Here is a 12,182-nt window from a genome sequence, read left to right on the forward strand (position 1 = left end):
CCTTCGTAAGGTTACTCGATATGCTAGTGTGTAGAATCAAACTGTATTTGTGACAATGCACATGCACAATTTGTTAATGAATACAGTGTAATTTTGAAGTAAAAATGTCAAAAATCAAATTGTAAACCAGTGTGAGGTCATTTGAGAGATAGTAGGAACTGCAGATGTCGGAGAATCTGAGATAACAAGGTGCGGAGCTAGATGAACACAGCAAGCCAAGCAGCATCCTACGATGTTACACCTGGTTATCTGAGGTCATTTATGAACTGTGATGTTACTCGGGAATTTAAAAGGTAAGATGGTTTTCATAGAGTTGCGCTCGTATGTATCCAATCAGTGTTTCAACGATAATAAACTTGGGCTCGTGAAACACCATATATCATCGTTACTGTAAATGAGTAAATCAGACACACACCCAAACGCCACTTAAATCTTAAATCGCAGGCCTTTATTTTGGACACAGTGTGGTGAGAGCCTGGAGTGTGCAGCTAGAGGAGGTGGTGATTTCATCCAAATCTTGTCGAGAAATGTTTATTGCTCCCTGGCACCCCTAAACCTTGAATGCGATTTCTCCTGGAGTCATGTATCAGACCGAAGAGAGATTTGCAAAGCTAAAGTTAAACAAAGGTTTAGACTCGTTCACAAAAGAAAGCAAACAAACTGCAGAGCTGGACGAACACAGCAGGCAGGCCAAGCAGCATCAGAGGAGCAGGAAAGCTGACGTTTCAGGCCTGGACCCTATACTTTGTTGTCTCGGATTCTCCAGCATCGGCAGGTCCTATTATCTCTGACACAAATAAAAGCTTCAGGGTTCACGAGGCAGGTTTAGAAGTTGTTTTATTCACGTTCACAACAAATTGTGAAAAGTGTTTTCAAAACAGAGCGGGGTTCGAACTTGCAGTGTATCTGGGGATTTCTTTCCGCGGTTCAAGATGCAGCCTGAAGGCAACTGGGGGGGGGCGGAGCGTTTCCTTTTAAGGGATATATGCAAATAGCAGTCGTAGCAGCGATCTTGAGTATTATTCCTGGAAAACAAGGGCTTTGGAGATGTGCTGTGATCCACGTGTGGAACTGGGCTGCACTTCTGGCAGGGAAGGTTCGGTGGGTGATTTTGCGATGTTGGCAAACGGAGTGAATGTGAGTGTGAGAGGTAGCGGGTGTTGTGGGATGTGAGCGAGTGAGAGTTGTGAGCATACTTACCTGGCAGGGGAGATACCATGATCAACAAGGTGGTTCTCCCAGGACGAGGCTAGCCCATTGCACTTCGGGTGTGCTGACGCCTGCGATGTCCCCAAATGCGGGATACTCGACTGCAAAATTTGTGGTAGTGGGGGACTGCGTTCGCGCTCTCCCCTGATTTTTCAAACTAATGACAGGTTTCACTTTCCCCTGTGGAAGTCGATCCGGTAACGTTGTCTTCGTATGTTTTCGGATTAGGCTTTTCAGAAGCCCGTTGCGCTGTTCTTCGCGCTCTCTGGCACTATCTCCCCGTGCGGGTGGGTTGTGTTCTCCAGGTATGAGGGGACCAAATTGGTAGCAACTTCAGCAGCGTGCGTTAACAGCGATTTTTAATATTAACTATTAACTTATTCCTTTTTTCAACTTATTCTAATAACTTTGTTTCAAATGCGGGATACTCGACTGCAAAATTTGTGGTAGTGGGGAACTGCGTTCGCGCTCTCCCCTGACTTGTTACGAAAAGCAGATGTGTTTTTTGCTCCGAGCGGTGAGTTGACTCTCTTCCTGCTCTATGTGGGGAAGCGGTATTTCCTTTGCTGAGCGGACGTTTCTCTTACGGTGTTGTCTGATCACTGTCTCTCGCTCTTGTGCAGTGGGCTTCACTTCAGTTTCTCCTCTTTTGTCTGGCAGTCTTTTCGGCCGCTCTCTTCGAAGCTTCTGTTGGTCTCTCACCCAATTCTACGACAGAGCGGGAGATCATATATTAACACGGACTTTAATGTTAAATATTAACTTTTTTCTATCTTTCTTTTTCAACTTTTTCTAATAACTTTGTTTCTTGGAATACTTGCTACCAAAGTATATTTGTACATTGATATCTGTCTACCTTAGATGGTGATGCGTGTTTTAACTTTACCTGTACTGAAGTAAATATGACAGCAGAATCTACTAAATGTAAATTTATGCCTGGTGCTGGAGTAATTGAGCGAGGTCTTCAGCAAATACTTTGTATCAATATTCACAAAACAGAACAATATGATTGGGATAATAAAATGTGAGGCTGGATGAACACAGCAGGCCAAGCAGCATCTCAGGAGCACAAAAGCTTACGTTTCGGGCCTAGACCCTTCATCAGAGAGGGGGATGGGGGAAGGGAACTGGAATAAATAGGGAGAGATGGGGAGGCGGACTGAAGATGGAGAGTAAAGAAGATAGGTGGAGAGAGTATAGGTGGGGAGGTAGGGAGGGGATAGGTCAGTCCAGGGAAGACGGACAGGTCAAGGAGGTGGGATGAGGTTAGTAGGTAGCTTGGGGTGGGAGGAAGGGATGGGTGAGAGGAAGAACCGGTTAGGGAGGCAGAGACAGGTTGGACTGGTTTTGGGATGCAGTGGGTGGGGGGGAAGAGCTGGGCTGGTTGTGTGGTGCAGTGGGGGGAGGGGACGAACTGGGCTGGTTTAGGGATGCAGTAGGGGAAGGGGAGATTTTGAAACTGGTGAAGTCCACATTGATACTATATGGCTGCAGGGTTCCCAGGCGGAATATGAGTTGCTGTTCCTGCAACCTTCGGGTGGCATCATTGTGGCACTGCAGGAGGCCCATGATGGACATGTCATCTAGAGAATGGGAGGGGGAGTGGAAATGGTTTGCGACTGGGAGGTGCAGTTGTTTGTTGCGAACTGAGCGGAGGTGTTCTGCAAAGCGGTCCCCAAGCCTCCGCATGGTTTCCCCAATGTAGAGGAAGCCGCACCGGGTACAGTGGATGCAGTATAGATGATTGGGAACACAGTGTGGAGCTGAACGAACACAACAGGCTCGGCAGCATCAGGAGAAACCTGACGTTTCAGTTCGGGACCGTTCTTTAGAAATGGTGGAGGGGGAACGGAGTTCTGAAATAGAGAGACGAGGGGTCGGTCTGGAAAGTGTAGGTGGGATGGCATAGGTGAGCGCAGGTAGGATACACGGATCCATTGGATACGTGGAACAGTCCCACTTCCACTGCTACACTGACACCATCCTGCACATCTTCCTCCACTCCATCGGTGACTTTATCTGCGCTGCCTCATGTTCCCGCGAGGATCTTGAACAGTTCATCAACTTCATTAACACTTTCTACCCCAACCTCCGGTTCACCTGGACCATCTCTGATACCTCTCTCTCCTTCCTGGACGTCTCCGTCTCCATCTCTGGTGACCACCTTGAGACTGATGTCTATTTGAAGCCCACCGACTCCCATAGCTACCCAGACAATGCCTCCGCTCACTCACCTTCCTGCGAGAATGCAATCCCATACTCCCAATTCCTTTGCCTCCACCGCATCTGCTCCTAAAATGGGGCATTCCACTCCCAAACTTTCCAGATTTAAAGGACAACAACACCCCCACCACTCCCGTGGTCAAAAACACCCTCCACTGCGTCTCAAGCGTTTTCTGCACGACAGCCTTCACACACCCCTCCCTGCCAGAACGACAAAGTCGGAATTCCCCTTGTCGTCACGTATCACCCCATTAATCTCCGGATTCAACATGTCAATCTCTGCCACTTCCACCACCTGCAATCTGACCCCACTGCCAAGGATATATTTACCTCCCCACCCCTATCTGCGTTCTGTAGGGACCGGTCTCAACGCTACTCTCTCGTCTGCTCCATGCTCCTCACCAGCCCCACCACCCCCGACACCTTTCCCTGTAACCACAGGAAGCGCTACACCTGTACCCTCCACCTCCCCACTCACCTGAATCCAAGGTCCCAAAAACAACCTTCTGCAGTAAACAGACGTTCACCTGCACATCCGCTAAGGTGGCACATTGTATCCGCTGCTCCCAATGTGGCCTCCTCTACATCGGGGAGACCAAGCGGAGACTCGGAGACCTCCTTTGTAGAGCACCTGCGCTTGGTTTGTGACAAACAACAACATCTTCCGGTCACGAACCACTTCAGTTCCCCCTCCCACTCCCTGGATGACACGTCTATCCTGGGCCTCCTCCCGTGTCACGACGACGCCACCCAGAAACTGGTATGTTGATATTCTAGGGCACTTCAATATAAAAAAGGAGCCGGTACTGTGTTTCAAAAAGTCTTGAGTTTGACATGTCCCAGGCCCTTGTTGGGGTCTGTTCCGGTACGCTGAGAGAGGCAGGTGAGGGAAGTCCTGGAGCTGTGTACGACAGCTTTGCATCCTCTTTTGTACACACAGGAATGTCCCTTTGAAATAAATTAACAGTTTTTTTGGGACATTGAAAGCAACTTTGGCCAATTGAACATCATGCTGGGAAGAAATGATGGGAACTGCAGATGCTGGAGATCTAAGGGTCTGGGCCCGAAACGTCAGCTTTTGTGCTCCTGAGATGCTGCTTGGCCTGCTGTGTTCATCCAGCAAGACACTTTGTTATCATGCTGGGAAGATTGGCCTGTGTGCTGCGAATTGGATCAGGCCGTTCAGTCAGATGCACAAATGGTTCTCTTGATTGATTCCATTGAATACGTGTTAATGTCACAGCGGAACTGAGATATTCAGCCAGAATTTAGCAGCTTTGACTTGGATCAAGTAAGACAGGTATGCGAGTCATTCATCTTGATTGACGGTTGCACAGGTGTTGAAGAGACAATGCTGCACGCTTTCAGGTGGAACAGTCCTTATGAGTTTCAGTGGCACTGCTTTTGAGATATCTGGGCTCCTAGGGTCAGCTCAATCGATAGGGGTAATTGCAATGCCCAGTACTGTCTTTTCTAACACCCTTCCTGAGACAGAAACTGAATTCACATCAAGTAACTAATCTAAATGTTACATTAAACTACTGCAAAGCCACTGTACTTGGAAATGGCCGAGATGCCAAGTTTAGAAAAAGCCTCTCAAATCTGTGCATGGAGGGGCTAGTGCCTCACTCTCCAGGGAGAACATCAGGACCAAGAAACATGACTATCAGGAGCGGGAAGAACAGCCTCAGCTTCAGTTTGACCAGCTTTAATCACGGTAATGTAAACTTCTCTAACAGTTATAGGGCCCTCCTATTGCCCCAATGCATGTAAATATAGTCTTGTATGTGTTAGAGATACCCTGGCTTTGTTCGGACAGAGTCAAATTCAAATGTTGTTTTTGTTTATTTGAGACAAAAGTAACTGCAGATGCTGGAATCCAACTTGGACAAACAAGACACTGGTAGAACACAGCAAGCCAGGCAACATCTGCAGGAAAGGAGCAGTCAATGTTTTGGATTTCTGGTTGCAGCAGCAGTGCGAGCGGGAGCTTGGACCAGGGGCCTGTCGGGAAGCCGGTGAGTCCGTGATTTTTAAAACTTTAAAAAGCTTACCTCGAACGTCGGAGCCTTCCGTTTCTGTTTGCAGCAGCAGCACCTCGGTGCAGAGGTTACTGGGAAGGGAGGGCTTTTTTTCATCCCTCAGCTATATAAGTGATCGTTGTCTTAAACCCGAGACCCTACCCTTGCAGGGCCTCCCACCCATCCATCTCCTCTAACTTTATACACCAGGGACAAATCAGGTAAGCTTCTCTTTTTTTTTTACTTTCTCATTAGGAGGTTAACAGGGATGGCAGTGCAGGTAGAGGAGTGTTCCTCCTGCATGATGTATGAGGTGAGGGATGCCATTAGAGTCTCATCCAAATACATCCGCAGGAAGTGCACCCAACTCTTGCTCCTCCAAGACCGCGTCAGGGAACTGGATCGGGAGCTGGATGAACTTCGGATCATTCGGGAGGCAGAGTCAGTGATAGACAAGAGTTACAGGGAAGTAGTTACTCCTAAGCGTGAAGAAAGCTGAGTAACTGTTAGAAAGGGGAAAAAGCAGTCAGTGCAGGGATCCCCTGTGGTCGTTCCCCTGAAAAACAAGTATCCCGTTTTGGATACTGTTGGGGGGGATGTCTTACCAGGAGCGTGCACTTGGGTGCAGGCCTCTGGCACAGAGTCTGTCCCTCTTGCACAGAAGGGAAGGGGGAATAGGAAGAGAGTGTTAGTCATTGGGGACTCACTAGTGAGAGGAACTGATAGAAGGTTTGCCGGGAACGGAAGAGACTGATGGTTGGTGTGTTGCCTCCCAGGTGCCAGGGTCCGTGATGTCTCGGATCGTGTCTTTGGGGTCCCGAACGGAGATGGTGACCAGCCCCAAGTCCACATAGGCACCAACGACATAGTTAGAAAGAGGGTTAGGGATATCAGGCAGAATTTCAGGGAGCAAGGGTGGAATCTGAGAGCTCGAACAAACAGTGGTTATCTCTGGTTTGTTACCGGTGTGACATGATAGAGAGGCAAAAAACAGGGAGAGATTCCAGCTGAACACGTGGCTGCAGGGATGGTGCAGGAGGGAGAGCTTCAGGTACATGGACAACTGGGGCTCATTCTGGGGAAGGTAGGACCTCTACAAACAGGATGGTCTCCACTTGAACCAGAGGGACACTAATATCCTGGGTGGCAAATTTGCTGGTGCTAGCTCTGAAGGGGAATGGGAAACTGAGGTGTAGTTCTAATACACAGGAGGACGAGCATAGGGTGGACATGGGCAGGACCTCACTGTCACAGCAGTGTGCTGGCAGACAGCAAGCTGGGTTGAAGTGTGTCTACTTTAACGTCAGGAGTATCCGGAATAAGGTAGGTGAGCTTGCAGCTTGGATAGGTACGTGGGACTTCGATGTTGTGGCCACTTCAGAGACATGGATAGAGCAGGGTCAGGAATGGATGTTGCAGGTTCCAGGGTTTAGATCTTACATGAAGGTCAGGGAAGGTGGTCAAAGAGGGGGAGATGTGGCTTTGTTAGTCAAGGACAGTATAACGGTGGCTGAAAGAACGTTTGATGAGGACTTGTCTACTGAGGTGGTATGGGCTGCGGTCAGAAACAGGAGAGGAGTGCTAACACAGCTGGGAGTTTATTATAGGCCCACGCAAAGTTCCAGGGATGTGGAGGAGAGGATCGGTAAAACTATTGTGGGCAGGAGTGAAAGGAACAGGATGGTCATTATGGGAGACTTTAACTTACCTAACATTGACTGGAAATGCTGTAACTCTAGTACGTCGGATGGATCAGTTTTTGTCCAATGTGTGAGGGACGGTTTCCTGGCAGAGTATGTCGAAGGGCCTACAAGAGGGGAGGCCACACTCGATCTGGTACTTGGCGATGAACCAGGCCAGGTGTTTGATTTAGTGGTAGGTGAGCACTTTGGAGAGAGTGACCATAATTCAGTTGTTTACTTTAGCAATGAAAAGGGATAGGAACATGCCACAGGGCAAGAGTTATAGATGGGGAAGGGCAATTATAATGCAATTATAAAGACTTAGGAGGCATAGAATGGGTTAGCAAAATGCAGGATATGGGGAGAATCGAAATGTGGAGCTGGTTTAAGGAACAGATATTGCGTGTCCTTGATAGGTATGTCCCTGTCAGGTAGGGAGGAAGCGATAAGGTAAGGAAACCGAGATTTACGAAAGAAATTGTATCTCTTGTTAAGCGGAAGAGGGAGGCTTATGTGACAATGAGACGAGATGGTTCAGATGAGGCGATGGCGAGTTACAGATTAGCTAGGAAGGATTTAAAGAGAGAGTTAAGAAGAGCAAGGAGGGGGCATGAGCAGACATTAGCAGGTAGAATAAAGGAGAACCCTAAAGCTTTCAGTAGGTATGTGAGGAATAAGAGGATGACTAGGGTAGGAATAGGGCCAGTCAAAGACAGAAGTGGGAAGTTGTGTGTGGACCCTGTGGAGATCAGAGAGGTGCTAAACGAATATTTCTCATCTGTTTTCACTAAGGAACAGGAGAATATTGTAGAGGAGATGACTGCATTATGGGCTACTAGAATTGAAAGGGTTAAGGTTAGTAAGGAGGAGGTGTTATCAATTTGAGAAGGTGTGAAGGTAGATAAATCCCCTGGGCTGGACGGGATTTTTCCGAGGATTGTCTGGGAGGCTAGGGAGGAGGTGGCGGAGCCTTTGGCCTTGATCTTTGAGTCATCATCGTCTACAGGTTTAGTCCCAGACGACTGGAAGATTGCAAATGTTGTGCCCTTGTTCAAGAAGGGCAGCAGAGATGACCCAGGTAATTATAGACCAGTGAGCCTTACGTCTGTTGTCGTCAAAGTTTTGGAAAGGATTATAAGAGATAGGATTTATAATCATCTAGCAAGCAACAATTTGATTGGAGATAGTCAGCATGGATTTGTCAAGGGCAGGTCGTGTCTCCCAAACCTCATTGAGTTTTTTGAGAAGGTGACCAAGCATGTGGATGAGGGAAGGGCAGTTAACGTGGTGTACATGGACTTCAGTAAAGCCTTTGATAAGGTTCCACATGGTAGGCTATTGGAGAAAATACAGAGGCACAGGATTGAGGGAGATTTAGCAGTTTGGATTAGAAACTGGCTTTCTGTACGAAGGCAACGAGTGGCGGTTGATGGTAAATATTCAGCCTGGAGTCAGGTCACTAGTGTGTGCCTCAAGGATCTGTTTTGGGACCATTGCTGTTTGTCATTTTTATGAATGACTTGGACGCAGGCACAGGTGGATGGGTTAGTAAGTTTGCAGATGACACTAACGTCGGTGGAGTGGTGGACAGTGTGGAAGAATGTTGCAGGGAGACTTGGATAAACTGCAGAATTGGGCCGGAACGTGGCAAATGGAGTTTAATATGGATAAATGTGAGGTGATTAACTTTGGGAGGAATAGGAAGGCAGAATACCGGGTCAATGGGAAGATTCTTGGTCGTGTTGATGTGCAGAGGGATCTTGGTGTCCATGTACATAGACCCCTGAAAGTTGCCACCCAGTAGTTAGTGTTGTTAAGAAGGCTTACGGTGTGTTAGGATTTATTGGTAGAGGGATTGAGTTCAGATCACGACCATTCTTCAGAAATGGCGAAGGGGGAAGGGAGCTCTGAAATAAATAGTGAGAAGAGGGGTGGGTCTGGAAAGGGTAGGTGGGATGGGATAGGTGAGCGCAGGTAGGAAACATGGATCCATAGGATACGTGGAACGGTCCCTCTTCCATTGCTACACTGACACCATCCTGCACATCTTCCTCTGCTCCATCAGTGACTGTATCGGTGCTGCCTCGTGCTCCCGCGAGGAGCTTGAACAGTTCATCAACTCTATTAACATCTTCCTCCCCATCAGGGGTTTGGGGAGGGTATCCGCAATTGGATCCGACTGCTCTACACCAACATCGTTAGCGCAGTCTCAATCAATGGGTGGGAATCAGACAGTTTTCCCGTTAGATCTGAGTCAGGCAGGGCTGGAGGGGGAAGCAGTGGTATTTGTCGAGGCGTATGCTGACTCCTGCCATGTCCCCAAATGCGGGATACTCAGCTGCAAAATTTGTGGTAGTGGGGGACTGCGTTTGCGCTCTCCCCTGATTTCTAACGTTCGGAAAATAGATAAATGCGCCTCAGGCATGAATTTTTGTGCCGGCAGGATGGAGACACAGGCAGGCAGTTGTACCAGGTGGACGGTAGAGACAGTAATATAATAGAAACAGCACAAGCGTGGAGAAAAGGGGAGTTGGCACAGACCGTGAAGTTTTATGAACAGCCGGTATAGGCTGCAGGACGTGAAACAACATCTCCGGGTTCTGCATTTGTAGCAAATGGGAAAAACGTTTCTAAGGAAGGTTCACTCAAACAACATATGAATCCTGATTTCTCTCTACAGATGCTGCCAGACCTGCTGAAAGTTTCCAGCAATCTCTACTTTTGCTTGGGATAGCCTCATACAATTGTAAGCCCGCTTATCGCTGGCATCTTGGCTGGCCACCAGGAAGATTCATAAGCAAGGGCCAGATGCATAAGAGTCCCCTACGGCCACACCCCTCACAATCAGACTGGATTAGATTTCCATTTATTGTTACATGTAGATAATGATATAGTGATAAGTGAGTTTTTATGTGTTATACGCACATTGTTGCCATGCTCTGGTGACAACTTGTAACACCGAATGCCAAGCAAAATTTTACCGTAATTGAGTTGCGAGCAGAGATCTGTTTTAAGCGACAGACCTGGGGAGATATCAGTGTTCAAAAAGGCACCACAAATTCTCTACCATCTGGCCTCTCAGTGTATATGCATGAGCCTGCGTACAGATTCAAAGTACAAAAATGCTCATCTCCATTCGATTAAACTGCATTCTCTGACTGCTACAGCAAGGGAACAGCCAGGTCCAGGTCCCACATTTGTGGCAGTGACAGGCAATGGCCTGTACAGTTGGAACTCATCACCTGAGCCCTTTATAAAGCAAACTTGGTGACGGATCCACAGAACTGTCCATCCCAGACTGGGACTAACCCATAAATGCAACAAATAATGGCTCTATTTTAGTGTTCAACAAGAAACAATGCTCCTTTCCAGTACGATCCCCATGTTATTACAGAGAGCAAAATGTGCTGTCACAGATTAATAGCTCACTTGAATATAGGAGTTGGGATGTCATGTTGTGGCTGTACACAACATCGGTTAGGCCACTTTTGGAATATTGCATTCAATTCCGGCCTCCCCGGTACGGTGAGAAAATCAGACATAAGGTTTAGGAAACTCAAGATAGAGAGAACCCTTGAAAAATACAAAAGCATTAGGGAAGAGCTCAAACAGGAATTAGGAGGAAAGCTACCAACAGTTGTGAGAAAGGGTCACTGAACCTGAAGAGTTCATTCTGATTTGTCTCCACAGATGGTGCCAGACGTTCTGAGCCTTGGAGTGTCACACTCTCCAAGTTGAACATCAGGACCAAGAAACAGGATCGTCAGGAGCAGAAGAAGAACAGCCTCAACTCCAGTTTGACCAGCTTCAATCGCGGTAACATAAAGTTCTTTATCAATTGTCGAGCCCCAATGCACATAAGTAGAGTTTTGTAGTGTAAGAGATACCTTTGGCTTGTTAGGATAGAGTCAAACATAAATGCTTTGTTTATTTGGGACAAAAAAAAACTGGAATCTAACTTGGACAAACGAGATGCTGGAAGAACACAGCAGGCCGGGCAGCATCTAGAGGAACCGTACAGTCAATGTTTTCTATATTACTCTTCTTAAGGACTTGTTTACTTGGTATGCTACTGCGTAGAATCAAACTGCATTTGTGACGACGTGTATACACAAAACTTTTTTCATTACTAAAGTATATTTTCAAAATGTAACTACAAAAAGCAGATTGTAAACCAGTGTGAGGGCATTTGTGAACTGTAATGTTGCTTGGGAATTAAAGGGTAAGATGAATATTATGGAGTTGTGCTCGTATGTATCCATCAGCGATAATAAACTAGGGCTCATGAAGAACCATATCTCAATGTTACTATAAACAAGTGAGTCAGACCCACACCCAAACGTCATTTAAATCTTAATCACAGGCCCTTTTTTTTGGATACAGAGCTTGGTCAGTGCCTGGAGCGTGCAACCAGAGGAGGTGGTTATCTCAGTTAAATGTCTCATCCAAATGTTGTTGAGAAATATTTACTTCTCCTTGGCACCCCTTAATCTTGAACATGACTTCAGCAGAAATCATGTTTCAGAGAGATTTGCAGATCTACAGTTAAACAAAGGGTCCGACTTGTTCACAAAAAAAGGTTTCAAGTTTCACGACGCAAGGTTGGAAGTTGCTTATATTCGCGTTCACATCAAATTCTGAAAAATGTTTTGAAAACAGTGAAGTTCGAACTTGCAGTGTAGCTGGGGAATTCTCAGCACGAATCAGGAGGCAGCGTGATGGCAGCTGGGGGGTGAAGCGTTTCCTTTTAAGGCATATATGCAGATATTGATCCCCATTCCCCGGAAAAACCCACTAAATTGTGCATTATTCCAGTAAAGCTGGAGCCTTGGAGATGTGCTGTGATCCACGTCAGAAATTATGCTTTTCCGCCGTCAGGGAAGGCTCAGTGGGTGCCAATGTAGAAAATGGAGTGAATGTGAGTGTGAGAGGTAGCAGCTGTTATGGGATGTGAGCAAGTGAGAGTTGAAATCATGTTTATCTAGCAAGGGACATAGTATTATTAACAAGGTGTATCTTCCATGATGAGACTTGCACTTTAGGTGTG

At 47.0% G+C, this 12,182-nt stretch overlaps 1 non-coding gene across 1 annotated transcript; it reads left to right on the forward strand.

Moving 5' to 3' along the window:
- Nucleotides 1-1,192: 1,192 nt before the first annotated feature.
- On the forward strand, nucleotides 1,193-1,356 carry LOC132206291 (U1 spliceosomal RNA). Its single transcript, XR_009442966.1, has one exon. It is a non-coding gene; the product is annotated as a U1 spliceosomal RNA (small nuclear RNA).
- The last annotated feature ends 10,826 nt before the right edge of the window (nucleotides 1,357-12,182 follow it).

The sequence above is a fragment of the Stegostoma tigrinum genome, chromosome 34 (assembly GCF_030684315.1).
Source record: "Stegostoma tigrinum isolate sSteTig4 chromosome 34, sSteTig4.hap1, whole genome shotgun sequence".
Taxonomy (NCBI): Eukaryota; Metazoa; Chordata; class Chondrichthyes; order Orectolobiformes; family Stegostomatidae; genus Stegostoma; species Stegostoma tigrinum.